Source organism: Lonchura striata, chromosome Z, assembly GCF_046129695.1.
Source record: "Lonchura striata isolate bLonStr1 chromosome Z, bLonStr1.mat, whole genome shotgun sequence".
In the NCBI taxonomy this organism is placed as follows: Eukaryota; Metazoa; Chordata; class Aves; order Passeriformes; family Estrildidae; genus Lonchura; species Lonchura striata.
This window is the reverse complement of record NC_134642.1, coordinates 58938726-58953238: the sequence shown is the minus strand read 5'-3', so window position 1 is coordinate 58953238 and position 14513 is coordinate 58938726. Positions and strand designations below refer to the sequence as shown.

Genomic DNA, 14513 nt, shown 5'->3' with positions numbered 1-14513 from the left:
GAGACCAATGGTATGCTTGTCCAGAGAGATTGTATTGCCTGAAGCATTGCAGTGACCAAAGGCCCTGGGCTATTGCCCAGATACAGTTTTATACAGCAAAATTAAGAGATAAGGTCTTAAACAATAGAGACAGTGTTCAGCTAAGGCACATCAGAACCACCCCAGGGGCCAGGTCCAATGGGAACTGCTCAGGGGTGGGGAGAAGGGGGTCTACAGAGGAATGCTGAAGCGGGACTTTCCCGAAACAGTGGAGCATACATAAATGTATCTTTTCCCTCAGTTTACCACTCCCAAGGCCTTTCTAATACAATGGGGCATACATGAATGTATCCTTTTCCTCAGTTTACCATTCCCAAGGCCTTTCTAAAACCTTCCTCCACGCTACCATGCCAGCATGACTGCAACAATTCCCCGCTTTTCAATTACTAAGATGAACGATGCCTTGGGAGAAGGTAAACTGTGGCTCTTAAACTGCAGTGTCTTTCTGCTTGTCGTCTTCCCACCAATCGCTTTCCGTGGCGGCAGCAGCGATGAAAACCGGCGCGGAAGCCTTCGGCTTCGAGGTGATGACCTTGGAGACGATCCGCTTCAGAATTCCAAATGCTAACAGAACTAAAAACAATGCAACTAGAAAGTAAAAGATGTCTTTTAAAAGAGACACTGCCCACCCAGAAAGGTCCCAGTCTTTGAACAGATTTTTAAACGAATCCTCATTTTCTTGTTTCACACTCCCAATGAGGCTTCTCATTTCCTGAATGGATGAGTGGACACTCTGTCCTTTAGATGACAGATCAAAACAACACAACCCATCAAATTCTTTACATCCATGACCATGTGCCAACAGCAGGAAATCAATAGCTGCCCTATTTTGGAGGGTAGCCTTTCTGGTTATTTCCTCGTCTTCTAGGAGGTCACTCAGGGCCACTGATGTTAAATTTGCCTGCTTGGTCACCCAGCATTCTAGATTGCCTAATTCACTCAATGCTTTGGCTGCTGCAACCCATGGTAAAAACACAGAGACAGCAACTCTTTTGGATTTTGCCCAATGATAAATTTCTGCATCACAATGTTCATCAAATTGGCTTGCACTCCGCTTAGTAATTTTTTTCCCACTTTTTGCTTGCCCAATTGGAATTTGGGTCATGTTGGGGGAAGCAAGGGTCAGATGCCCAAAAGTACATGGACCTCCAATAAGACGAGATGGGATTCCTGGGTATGCTCTGTCCCCACAGATAAGAAACATTCCCTTGTCCAGCTTGCGTGGACGGAAATCAGTGGTGGATGCAAATTTCAGTTTGTAGACAGCTGTGCACCATTGACCTGCTCTGAATTCTACCTTGTACTGTTTGACATGCTCATATAATTTTACTTCTTTGGTTGGGGAAAAATCAAATTGAATGCAAAATTCAGCTTTTGCAGAGCCTAGGAGTTCTAATTCCTGGGGCTCCCCCTCAGCAGTGGGCAAATGTGAAACCCACCCTTGCCACAAAATGAGGGGATTTCGCACTTGTCCTTCAACTTGTCCTGCACCTTTAGGTATTTTATTTTCGTTCACCTGCTTTTGCAAACGGACCAGATCAATTGGAAACTCATCCCCCTTACTTGGAACCCCTATTAAACATGTGGACATCGGATTTTCTGCTGAGGCAGTGGACAAACACATATGATCCTGTTGCAAGGCTTGGGCTAGCGTGACCCACACATTTTTCTTGGGCTGTGGAACAATCCATGCATCCACCGTGGAAGGGTAGATGACCATTCCCTGGAACCAAACGATGAGCAGGAATGTGGAAATTGACATTCTGCTAGTCTGAAAGAGAGATAAAATCATACAACAAAGTGAACTAACTCTGAAAAAGATACAATTTGCTCTGCCAGTATAAAGGAAAATGATTCTCCCCCCTCCCGCCTTCCCCCCTTGTCGAGGAGGCCCTTTGAACCCAGGAGTCCTGGGGGTTGCTGCTGCTGAAGCAACCACCCTTTCCCGTGGTTTTATCACTGAGTCCTCTGTCATCAGCATAGCTTTCCTGGTGCACTCCTTGATGAGCTGATCGAGTGTGGGGGGAGGCGATGATGGAAGAGCCAGGATGACTCACTGACAGACTTCATTTGCATTTGTGGTGACCAGTTCTAATATAAGTTGGTCTTGGAGCTCTGGATTTTGCACCCTTTTTTCCACAGAGGCTCGCACTCGATCCACAAAATCCATGAATGGTTCTGAAACAGACTGCTTTAAAGTGGTATATGAGACAATAGGGTCTTTAGAAGGCATATTAAAAAATGCACGTTCTGCTGCATCCCTGGACAGGTCTAACACTGCTCTGGGAATGCCTGCTGCTTGCTTTTCAGCTTGGCTCCAATCACCCTCACCCACTAGATGTTCTAAAGTGATTTCCTCATCCTCTATATCTGTGGAAAGGCTTGGACTTTGCAGAATCTCTGGGAGGAGATCTGCTGCAAGTCTTTTCCACGTTCTTTCCCACAATCTAAACTCAGACTGAGGGAGCAAGCAACTGAAAAGACGCTTCAAATCAGCGGGGACAAATGTTTTGGAGCATACAGTAGCTTTCAAAATGCTCTTAAAAAATTCACTTCTTTCCCCAAACTCACGCTTCGTTTTGCAAAGTTCCCTAATACTATCATACGAAAGGGGCTCCCATCTGGCGTTCTGTCCCCTGGCATTATAAATCACAGGGGCTAAGAACGCAGGCTCGGTCTCTCTGAGCACTTCCCGGCTGACAGCCTGGGCGCTGCCGTTGCCAGGGAGATCGGGAGAGGGAGAGGGAGGAAGGCCGGCTTGTGAGGGAGTGGCCGCAGCCGGCTGGGCTGCGTGGAGCGGGGCTGGGACAGGGACAGGGTGTGGTGATGGAACTGCGAGAGGAGGAGCTGAGGGCTGGACCGGGGGCTGGAATGTGGGCTGGATCGCCGCAAGGGAGGAGGGGTTGGGGTCAGGGACAGGCGGAGGGGGAAATGCGAGGGCTGGGGGCATGTTCTGGGCTGGCACAGGGAGCAGGGAATGCGGGGATAGAGAAGGGAAAACCGCGTGGCCGCCTCCATCTTGTGGGGGCTGCACGGGGGGGGGAATGGGGAGTGCAAAGCATGGATTTTCAGCTGCGGGAGCGAAAGCAGGAGGCGGAGAAGGGTTAGAAACTAAATCTACATCTGCACAGTTAGTTTTCTCACCGCAGGGGGTGCGGGGGGGCACCGGGGACGCGACAGGGCGCTTTTCTGCTCCCTGGGCGCCCTGAGTGTCCGCACTCTCTTTCACAACATCGTAAACGACCAGAAACATTCTCATAAAACCTTCTTTCACTGAAGGATCTCCTGCCTTTGTCCTTTCACTCAGCACTGCACCAACACGCTTCCAAAATCGTCTTTCTCTCACTAGTTGCTCTGTTATCTCCGGAATACTTACTGATAACCATCTGACAAACTCTTTTACAAGGCTCTTAGGAAATTTGACACCTGCACTCAGCAGGGGCTCCCGAACTTGTTTATAAATCTCTTTCTGCTGTGTAGTCAGCCTAACACCCATGGCTGGCTTCACAGCAAATCTCAACCAATTACTGCAGCAAACCCAAAGTTCTAAAGCTACAACGGAGACTCCCGTCACGCCTGCGCGCTGGCGTGTCCCCCCACGGGCACACAGGAGCCGATGTCTCCTGGCCGGGCCCCTGCCCCCCAGTACGAGACTCACCCACCGCCGTCCTTTAGACACCACTGCAGCAACGGTTCCCGAACCCCGGGCGGTCTCCCGGGTGTAGAGAGGTGCCGTCCGACCCGTGGTGACCTCACCGGACAGAAATCGGCGTCTGTCTCCACGGCAACAGTCCCACTGGGCTGTGTGGAGAGGCAAGTGCCTCACAAAACCAGCGTGATCCCAGAGCTTCTCCCCGCGGAGACGACAGCCTGCGTAGCGATTTATTCACACCGCTCTCCGCTCTGCAGCTCACGGTGACACTGCAAAGCGTCTGGAAAAGCTCCTAGCCAGTGCACTGTCCATGACGGCTGCGGCAGGCTTGCTCAGACCAGTGCAAAGCCCAACGTTAGTGCGCCACTTGTTGCTTCTCTTTCGACCGCCACTTTGCTCTCGGGGGTTCCTCGCCGCTGTCCCCCATCCCTCCCCGGCCCCCCGGGACCCTCCGGCTAGCTCTCCCCTCCGGGGCCGGGGTTTTCCGCGGTCCCGCTGCCCTGGGCTTACCAGGCAGCGTCTGGGTTAGCACGGTCCGAGCTGCGGCGCTGCCTCAGTCGCCGCAAGGGTTCGAGATAAAGAGACCAAGAGAGACCAATGGTATGCTTGTCCAGATAGATTGTATTGCCTGAAGCATTGCAGTGACCAAAGGCCCTGGGCTATTGCCCAGATACAGTTTTATACAGCAAAATTAAGAGATAAGGTCTTAAACAATAGAGACAGTGTTCAGCTAAGGCACATCAGAACCACCCCAGGGGCCAGGTCCAATGGGAACTGCTCAGGGGTGGGGAGAAGGGGGTCTACAGAGGAATGCTGAAGCGGGACTTTCCCGAAACAGTGGAGCATACATAAATGTATCTTTTACCTCAGTTTACCACTCCCAAGGCCTTTCTAATACAATGGGGCATACATGAATGTATCCTTTTCCTCAGTTTACCATTCCCAAGGCCTTTCTAAAACCTTCCTCCACGCTACCATGCCAGCATGACTGCAACAATTAAGTGCCAGTCCTGGTTGGAGAAATGAATGGCTTTAGTGAGTCTTAGCTGGTATGGTTCAGTCTTGTCTGTGGTATAAGCTTTGCTGCTGATACTTGGTATGACGTGATGTATGGCAGCCTTTGCAGCAATGCCTTGACCTACCCGATTTGTGTCAGCACGCGGGGTAGGTCCGTGCTCCACAATTAGTTTTTTGACTGGTTAAAGGTCTCCCCCTCCCCTGCCTTCGCCCCCTGTGGAGGTGCCATTCCAAGGAAGGGGCACTGTCTGATGAAGTTGCCCTCCTGCATGTAGTGAAAACATTGGCGTTTAGGTGGAAAAGGCCTCGATGCTGGAGTTCTTGGGGCCGCCGATGTTGAAGCCACCTTTCCCATGGATTTGTCATCAAGTCCTCAGATATCAGGGTGGCCTTTCTTGTGCACTCCTCGATAACCTCATCAAGCGTTGGTGGAGGGGATGCTAGAATTGCCAAGATGACCCGCTGACAAGATTCATTCGCATTGGTGGTGATGATCTCTAGAGTGAACTGATCTTGCAACTCCTGCCCTTCCACCCTCTTCTCTACAGCGGCTCTCAGCCGGTCAACAAAGTCAATGAATGTCTGTGTAACAGACTGCTTAAGAGCAATATAAGATATTACAGGTTCCATAGAGGGCATGCTAAGGAATGCCCACTCTGCAGCATCTTTTGTCAGACCTAACACAGCCCTAGGAATCCCTGCTGCCTGCTTCTGAGCCTGGCTCCAGTCACCCTCACCAACAAGGTGGTCTGTGGTGATTTCATCTTCTTCTATGTCTGTGGCATAATCGGCGCTCTGTAAAATACCTGGAAGGAGGTCCCCTGCTAACCTCTTCCAAGTTCCTTCCCACATTTTATACTCGGATTGAGGGAACAGGCAACTAAACAGATGCTTCAAATTGGCAGGGAGCCTGGTGTTAGAGTTAAATGTTGCCTTTAAAATGCTCCAAAAGAATTCACTTGTAGGGCCAAATTTGTGTTTGGTTTCACAGAGCTCCCTTATGCATTCATATGTAAGAGGTTCCCATCTTGGATGTTGCCCTCTTGCATTGTAGGTTACTGGAGCCAGGAACAGAGGATTGGCATCATTGATCACTTTCTGTTTCCCAGGCCCGGTGCTCCCACCCCCCACGTCACCGTGGGAACTGGAAGGTGGGGTGTGTGAAACAGGAAGGTGATGGGCAGTGTCCTGGAGAGTGGAGCCTTGCGCCGAAGTGACGTAGGAAGAGGGCGGAGATGTTGGTGTTGTGGGAAAAGGGGTGTGATCAGGTGACGTAGCCTCAAGGGGTAGTGCATTGGGTGGAGCAGTGGATATTCTGCCAGGTTCCGGGGTTCTGGGTGTCAGCTGTGGTGAGCCGCCAGTCTGTTTCTTTAAGGTTCAGAGGCTCAGCTAAGGCTAGCCTAAAGGGAGGAAAAATTAGAACAGGTGTTAAGAATGGATTTTAGATGATCGGGGTCTTGACCTAGCCAAAACCTGGATAAGAATGTAACTTTGTCTCCTGTATTATTTGTCTTATTTGCTAAAGTCATGTCCGGTATATTGTTGTCTGTGTCCTCAGGTGGGTGCTGAATATCCCTGCCCCTCCCCTCTAATGATGGTTCTTGTCCCACCTCATTTGTGTCTGCAGGCAGGGAGGGACTGCGCTGATCTTCTAGTGTTTTTAATTTCCTCCCTGGTGGGAAATTCCTCACCCTTGTTGTTGATTTTTAAATTTCAAGAAATCATCCCTCATTGGGCACTATTGAGCCCAATGACCCTCCTGCTGTCAGAGATGGCATGAAGGGTCTTTTTGAGCCCCTCTTGGCGGCCCCAGGAAGTGGCGAGTCGAGTGCAAGGGTGTAGCTTTTGCAATGAAGACTGTCCTGGGTGGAGGTCGGAGAGGTTCTTGGTGATCTCTTGTGGGAATGATGACTTTTCTGGCACAGACTTCTAGCATATTCTGTAACATGGGCTCAGGGTCCAAGGGGAGGCTGAGGATCACGTTTCTGCAGGCTTCATTTGCATTTTGCTTTGCGATTCCTTTGATGATCCCCCTCCTGAGCCCCTCATCTGGTACTTGTAGGTCTATGGCTCTATGTAGTCTATCAATGAATCTAACAAAAGACTCAAAAGATTTCTGCTTAATACAAAGATAATTAATAACTGGGCCGCTAGGTTTTAACTTAGAGAAGGCTTTATCTGCTGCTTTCTTACTTAACTTTAGTGCTTCCTGCGGAATCTTATCTGCTTGTTTAGGGCCTGAGTCCCAATCTCCTACCGCTCACAAATGATCTACTGATATTATTGTCCCATCCGTATCTATAGAGGTGTCCTGATTAGCCCATAGATCTGGCAACAAATGCTTTATTTCTCTTTTCCATGTTGCTTCCCAGACTAAGAACTCTGCTTGTATTATCAAACATGAAAAGAGAGTCCTCAGATCTGCTGGTACATACTCAGCAGAGGATAATGTTGCCTTTAAAAGACCTCGGAAAAATTCACTTCCCTGCCAAATTCTTTTTGGACTTTACATACATCTTTTTATCACTTGCTGCGATATGGGGGACCATTGTGTTTCAGGCCTACCCCCTGCTGCGGGGTGTAGGTGACTGGTGCGGCAGTGAAGGCAGGCAGGGATTGGGTAGGTTGCAGTTCCCACGCTCCCTCCCAGGACTTGAACCGTGGGAACTGGAAGTGAGGTCCTGGGAACTGGAGGAGAGGCAGAAGGGGCGGAGTTAGGGCCAGGGATGTGGATGTTGGTGGGAAACTCCCCCAAGGGGTGGAGTCTGAGGGCGAGGTAATGCATAATTCATGAGAGGAGGTGAGCAGAGGGAAGGTATAGGCAGGAAAATCTTGGGAGCAGAAGGGGTTGGTTGCCGGGAGGAAGGAGTTTTGGGAAGAAGCAGGAAGGGAAGAAGCTGGAAGGGGTTTATGGGAAGGGGGAGCAAAAGTGGGAGGAAGCGCCATGCGGTGTCCGCTATCTTGTGCCTCAGGGAGGCCACTTTGTGGGGAGACATTTTGGGAGAGACTGGGACTGGGGATATTGAAACTAACAAAATGACTCTGGGACGGGCTGTACACGGAAATTGGGGTGAGGGGAGAGTCTGGAGCAGTGTGGCTGGCACTGCTCTGGCAGGGGTCCCAAGAGTTTTTGAGGGAGCCAGGGGTCTTCTGTGGGCACTGGCGAGTTGTTCCCTTAAGAATTCCCGGTCTTGCGGGAGAGGGAGAAGGAAAAAGGAGTACGGTTTTGGGAACTGGGGTTAGAACTGGGGTTTGGTTTGTCAGATGATGGTTGTGGCAATGCTTCATAATTATTCTTAACAATATTGTGGAGGGCCATATAGGTATATTTTGAGCGGGAAGGATCTACCTGTCTCAAAATTTCCCTGCTGACTTGATCCCAAAATGGGATCTGATATAATTTTCTTGCTGAAACATATGGGAAGCTTTGCGGCAGCCACTGAACAAACTTTTCAACATAATTTTTCTTAAATTTTTAGATCCAGTGCCACAAAGCTGGGTGACTCTGTGTAAGCCATTTTGTCTGTGGATGAGGTTTCTACTTAAAAAACACCTGGTGGAATTAGACTCTGTCTCTCTTGGTCAAGTTACCTGACTGCTCAGTCTGTGATTGCTGTTACTGCATGAACAGATAGTTCATTAGCATTTTCAGGAGACACATTAACAGCAGGATTTACAAGCAGCTTATCCCAACAGTTTGAGGAGATGAATGCAGAGCTGGAAGAGAATAAAGAGCTTGCTGGGAATCGCCTTAATGAACTGGAGGAACTACGCCAGGATCTTGAGGAAGTAACAACACAGAATGAAAAGCTCAAGGTGAGACATCTGTAGCCGTGTGAGGGTGAAGGTGCTCTGTGGGATGTGCTGCCCTCAGCTCTGCAGTGGTGTGCCTGCAGGAAACCTCGTTAGCAGTGTCTGTTCTGAGCCTGCTCTTTAGCTGTGTTACACGGCTCCAGGTACAGGCCATGGAGGCTGTGGCTCCGCTTGCAGCTCGGTGCGTTGGTGACAGCGTGTGGCCACCGTTGGAAATTGTGATGGTTTCCTGCCCACGTCCCGTTCCGATCTTTGAGTCCATTTTAACCATGTCTGGTTAAAACGGTTTTCACCTCTTTACAAGTAGTGATCCCTCCTCCACCTTTCCCATGTCGTCTGTAAGTGGAACCAGAGAACAGAAACAATCAGGGAACTTGTGAGGGGAGAGATGCTCTTGGAAAGATTCAATGAATTTCTGTCTTTCCCACTGTGGGGGATGGCGAGATAGGAAACAGCCTGTGAGTTTGTGATGTTTTAAAGGCAGTAACACAAGAAGCTGTGGCTCTATGGTAGATAAGTATATAATGGAAAGAATAATGCAAATTGCATGTTAGTGGTCAGTGCCAGTTATAAGAAATGTCTGTCTTGATAACCTAAATCCAGAGATCTGATGCAGGAAATGTCTTGAGGCACCTCTGAATTCTATTTACCCACATGAATTTGTTTTGAGAGGAGTGGTCTTTAGCTTACAGCTTTCCCCCGCCCCTCCCCTAATTAGGTTTAAGCTGAATGCATGTATATATATGTCTGTTTCTCTGCTGCTTCTCACAATAATTTGTTATCTTTATAAGGAGAATTCCATTCTGTACCTCTGTGTTTTTTAAAAATTTCTCTTTCTGGCAGTCATTATGGTAACATTTAGTAGAAATGCAGAAATTACATTAGAACAGGCAGAAAGGAAAGCAGGAATATCCCTGTGAGGAGGAGCCAGGGAGAATTCAGCAGTTGCCTGTGTTTAATATGACAATTTGTGGTATTTGATTATAAAGTCAGAAGAGAACTTGTGAAGAGAGATTGTTAGAAATAGGTACCTTGCAGTTCTGTCTAGTTCAGCTATAGTACTGCCTCTGAACACTTTAATAGAGAAGACATGGAAGCTGGAAGGCTGAAAATACAAATTCTTATTAAAGCTGTTGTTTGGTTTATTTTTCTGGTTGTCCTGCTTCTGGTACTTTCTGTCTGCTGTCCCATCCTTTGTCCAGTTCTTGGAAACATTTCTCACAATCTTTAAACTTCTACGCTAGAGACGCTTGATCTCTTCCTTTGTCTCCTTTCAAAATATGCTCAGCTAGAACAACTTTTGTCCCTTGGGCTCTATTCCCAGCAGTTTATTCCTGACACAACAGGAGGGCCAGGATGCTGCGTTATTTCTGCAGCCATTTTGTCATGGCTGCTGGGAATTTTGGCAGGGATATGGTGTGGCTTAGAGTCTCAGTGGTCCCTGTGCTTGGAACATTTGAAGCCTGTTCCTAAAATCAAAATGGGAAGTTGAATTGTGACATTTCTTCCTAGGGTGTAATGTTTTCCCTGTAAATTTAATTTGCGTGGAAGGTGCACCTGTCAGAGGTTTGTCTCATGGGGGTCCCTTCCCTGAAGCATGGAATCTCCTGCCTTCCTCCATCCCCTCCCTGCATGAAATAGCAGATAAAAAGTAAAAGGACTTCATCACAGGCTCTTAGACTATTCATTATCTTGGTGAAAGCATTCAGAATATATGAGTAAAGCCTTGTAAATGATGAGGAATTCTGAAAAGTGAGAAGCAAGATAGCATCCTGCCTTTCCAAGGAGAATCTGGGCTGCTGAGAGTTCTGCCATGGTGTAAGAGCTGTTAGAAGGAATGAGTAGAACCTGCTCCCCTTTCCCTGGATATTGCTCCTGGGATTACAGGTTCTGGCAGCAAATTGGCTGAGGAATGATGTGGTAATGCTGCTGGTAGATTTTGGGGAACAGATTATTCTTCATCACACCAGGGTCTGGCTCATAAATAAACTGTCTGTGTCTTCAAAGAGCTTTGCTACAGCAGCAGGAGTTCCTTTTACAGCTGTGAACAGCAGCCTGAACTTTGCAGCCCCAGCAGAGCTGCAAAGCCCCTCTGTCCGTCCCCAGTCACTCTTGTATCACCTTTGTACTGAAATGAGCTTTGTGTGAACTCTGCCCAGGTTGGCATCCCTCTGCTCCTGGCAGGAAATGGATTCCTCAAACCATCTGCATTGGTTTCCCAGAGGAGTTTTGGAAACTCCTCCCTTAGCAAAAGTTTTGGTTTTGTTTTAAAATAATAGCTTATTTCAAGCTCATTTTGGAAGTGACTGAGTTTCTCAGGGTGGATAATTTTAACACTTAGAAACAATGAAAATTTTGGATAGTCTGTTTCCCAGAATGTACAGAAAGACTTCTGATTTATCACGAGTAGAAGTATTGGGCTAAAAGAAGTAAAGAAACGATAGCCTTTATCATTCTCTAAATTCAAACATTCTCTAAATTCACTGTCTGATGTGCTGAAGCCTGAGCAGCAAGCCTGAGCCACAGCTGACTTACAAGATAGATCCTGGGGTCATTAACCCCATCAATATTTGGCTAAAAATCGACTACAGAGACAGGCTTGTTGCCTTCAGGGGAAGGCAAGGCGACCTGGTTTCAAGGAACAGCACGGCAGCCCAGTCTCCCCTGGGCCACTCGGGCCAACGACACACGCAGGCACCAGTGTGGTGGACGGTCGAAAGCCTTTATTATCTTATCTCATGGGTTTAAATAGTCTTGGGGGACTCTGCTACGTCAGGGGGGGTTGGTAGGGTCTCTAGGGTTAGTCAGGAGTGGAAAACTACTGGGTTAGGTGTGGTTACATTCTTTGGGGTAAATGGATAACATGTTGCAGGGTGAGAGGGGGAAGGGGTCTTTCTTTCCGTCACATCCCGAAATCTTCCGTTCGCCTGTCCCTATCTACTACATCTCCCCCCTCCTTTTCATAAGTAACATGAGGTAGTCGTAGATATAGGCACTGGAGTGAGGTACAAACTTGTAATTTGGTAAGGAAAAAAGGGTTTTTGGTAAACCTGAGTAAATCTCGCAAGGTGAGTTTCGAAGGCTTTTGCAGCTGACTGTGTTCGCACTTTTTGGTTTACAGCATTTGTTGCTGGCCTACAAACAGAATGTTTGCCCGTTCTAGACGGGCCTGAACAAACGAGACTAGCTTGTTCAGCAGGCATGGTCCTATGGTAACAGCTAAAAGCAGTATTGCCAGTGGACCTACCAGGGCAGAAATTAAAGTGGTGAGCCAAGGTGATTGATTGAACCAGGATTCGAACCAGCTCTGCTGGGTTTCCTTGTCTCTTTTTCTTTGAGCCAGTCTATCTCGGAGTTCTGCCATAGAGTCTTTAACGACTCCCATATGATCTGCATAAAAGCAGCATTTTTCTTTCAAAGCTGCACACAGTCCTCCTTGTTGCATGAACAAGAGGTCTAGTCTTCGCCTATTCTGTAAAACTACTTCTGAAAGCGAAGAGACTGATTTCTCTAGATAGGAGATGGATTTCTCGATCCTCTGCAGGTCTTCATCGATGGTCATTTGCAGCTGAGAGAGTCCGTGCTGTTGGGTTGCGATGGCTGAGACACCTGTGGCTGTACCAGCTGCTCCCAGGCCGAGCAGCATTGCGATAGTTATACCTGTGATTATTTCTTTTTTGTGCAGTCTGTCAGGTTCTTCGAAAAGGTGGTACACTTCTTCATCTGAGTGGTACAGGACCCTAGGAACAATCAGAACTTGGACACAGAAGTTAATAGAGTCATTAAATTTGGCAAGGAACACACAAGGACTCACTCCGGATCGCTGGCAAACTTACATTCTAGATGCGGATGGGACTACCCACCTATTGGTCTTTTGTTGGGCTGGACAACTTTAGTGCAGAAGTTGCCTTTCTGCTTTGCTAAAGTTGCATTACTAAAACATTTGCCTTGTCCTGTGATTTGACTCAGGGTGATTCTTCTGCAGGGAGTGTCCCATCTGCACTGGTGGGGGGCACTGGCTGTGGAGTAACTGAAGGGGGTGTTTAAAGCAATGCCTTCGTAGAAAGGGGGTTTAACATCATAACAAAGCCAACAGGAGTTAGTCAGGTTTGGTTTGGTTTCGTTTAGGGTTAGAAAGGTAGTTTCTAGTATATAAACACAGGGGTGTTCCACGGGCTGGTGGAGGGTTTTATGTGACCCTTTTGCAGCTCGAGGTCGACCAGTTCTAGCAAGGCTGCTATTCGAGGCTTTGACAGGGGCCACTGCTCGACCCATACGGGGTCTGGTGATTTCTAAGTCAGTTTGATTGGCAGCAGTGGGTGTACGGCAGTGGCCCTTATTATAAATTTGTAATCTTGACTCCTAACATAGCAAGGATGTCGCTTCTTATCAGGGGTGGAGAGTTTTGCAAAATGTAGGGGTGGATTGCTATTGTTTGTTCTGGTCCCTTTTTTGTATGAAGCGTTATGGCTACTAATTGGGTGCTTTCCCAAGCTCGGGACGGCCCTCCCGCTCCGTTCACTGGGGGGACTTCTTTGCATTGCCAGTGTCGGGGCCACAGTGCTTGGGGAAAAATCGAGCAGTCTGCTCCTGTGTTTGCTCAAAACTGAAGCCCTATGACATGGGGGTCCTGACTGCCATAAAGGCGGCACGTCCCCCACACCTTCGGTGGCTCCTTCCCTATTTTCATGGCCAGGGCCACCCAGGGGTCCCGTTCTGGGGCGTCCCCTGCTGACCCTGCGGCACAGGCGCTGCTTGCGGCAGTAGTGGGTACGAAGGTACCGCAGGCTGTGTTGCGAAATTCGCTGGCGAGGGTACGAAGCTGGCTGCTTCTCGTGGGGGTATGGGGTATAAGGGCGCTCCGTCCCACTGGGGGTTGGCATAGATGGGCTGCCTTGCATTTGCAGCGGGAGGAGGCTGGGTGCAGCCCGCACGCCCCCTCCCTCTCCCGTTTCCCTGGGGCCGGGACCTGCATTCCTTGGCCAGATGCCCCTTCCTCCCGCAGCTCCAACAGGCTCCTCTCTGGCGTGTTTGGGGTGGAGGCGCCGCGGCGGGCTGCCGTGTCGGCTGGGGACAGCTCACCGCGATGTGACCTGCCTCACCACACTTGAAACACGCCATGGCACTGGTCAGGGTGTGGACGGCTGCCTGAATGGGTGTCAGGTGTTCTTCCCTCACTACATGTCTGATCATGTCAGCCAGGCTGGCTCCGGCTGGCAGGGAACGTAAGATATCTTTGGTGACAGAGTTGCACTGCTGGCGCAAGCAGTCAGCTACCACGGGGCCCTTTGCCTCTGCCGGCAGGGTAGAGGAGTCTATTGCTGCCTGCAGGCGATCTACGAACTGCGTGAAGCTTTCGCTCTCTGCCTGCCTCACGGTGGACCACGGCGATGGCTTGGCTACGACCCGGGAGGCTGCACGAATAGCCTCCCTGGCAGCCTGAGTGGTCGCCCTGACCTCCTCAGCCCGCATCTGCGTGGCTTGCTGCTGAGGCGTGATCATATCATCGTGCTTTCCCATAAGCCTGGATAAAGTCGATCTGTGTAGTGGCTGCCTCGCGCCAGATGCTTGGGCTAATAGCTTTGTACAATTATCCTCCCATTCTTGTCTAAATACAATCATTCCCGCGCCATCAAGTATCATACGACCTATTCGCTCGATATCAAAGGGAAGCAGGTCGTCATTACTAAAAAGACCATCAATTAGTGTAGAGACCATGGCCGAATTGATTCCTTTTTCTGCAATGGCTTTGACAATTGATTGTACATCTTTTGGGTTTACCGGGGCATATACCCTCTGCTGGTTCCCTTCCGGGCCGGTGATCCTCACCGGGAAGGCTTGTACGGCGGCCGCTGGGGACCATTTAGCACAGGCTATTTTTATTTCTCCCCAGTCGGTAAACTGGGCTGGTTCGTATTGTGGCTGCTTTTCGGTGCGGCTTAAAGCTTTACTTGGTTTTGTTTTAAATTGCATTGGCTCTATTCTCTTTGTC

At 49.1% G+C, this 14513-nt stretch overlaps 1 long non-coding RNA gene across 2 annotated transcripts; it reads right to left on the bottom strand.

Moving 5' to 3' along the window:
• Positions 1–1029: 1029 nt before the first annotated feature.
• LOC144248268 (uncharacterized) lies at positions 1030–3776 on the bottom strand. Of its 2 annotated transcripts, none has more exons than XR_013341660.1 (2): positions 3702–3776; positions 1030–2227 (listed from the first exon to the last, which is right to left on the bottom strand). It is a non-coding gene; the product is annotated as an uncharacterized LOC144248268 (long non-coding RNA). The 2 variants fall into 2 exon arrangements; XR_013341661.1 differs by having other exon boundaries at positions 3698–3759.
• Positions 3777–14513: the final 10737 nt, after the last annotated feature.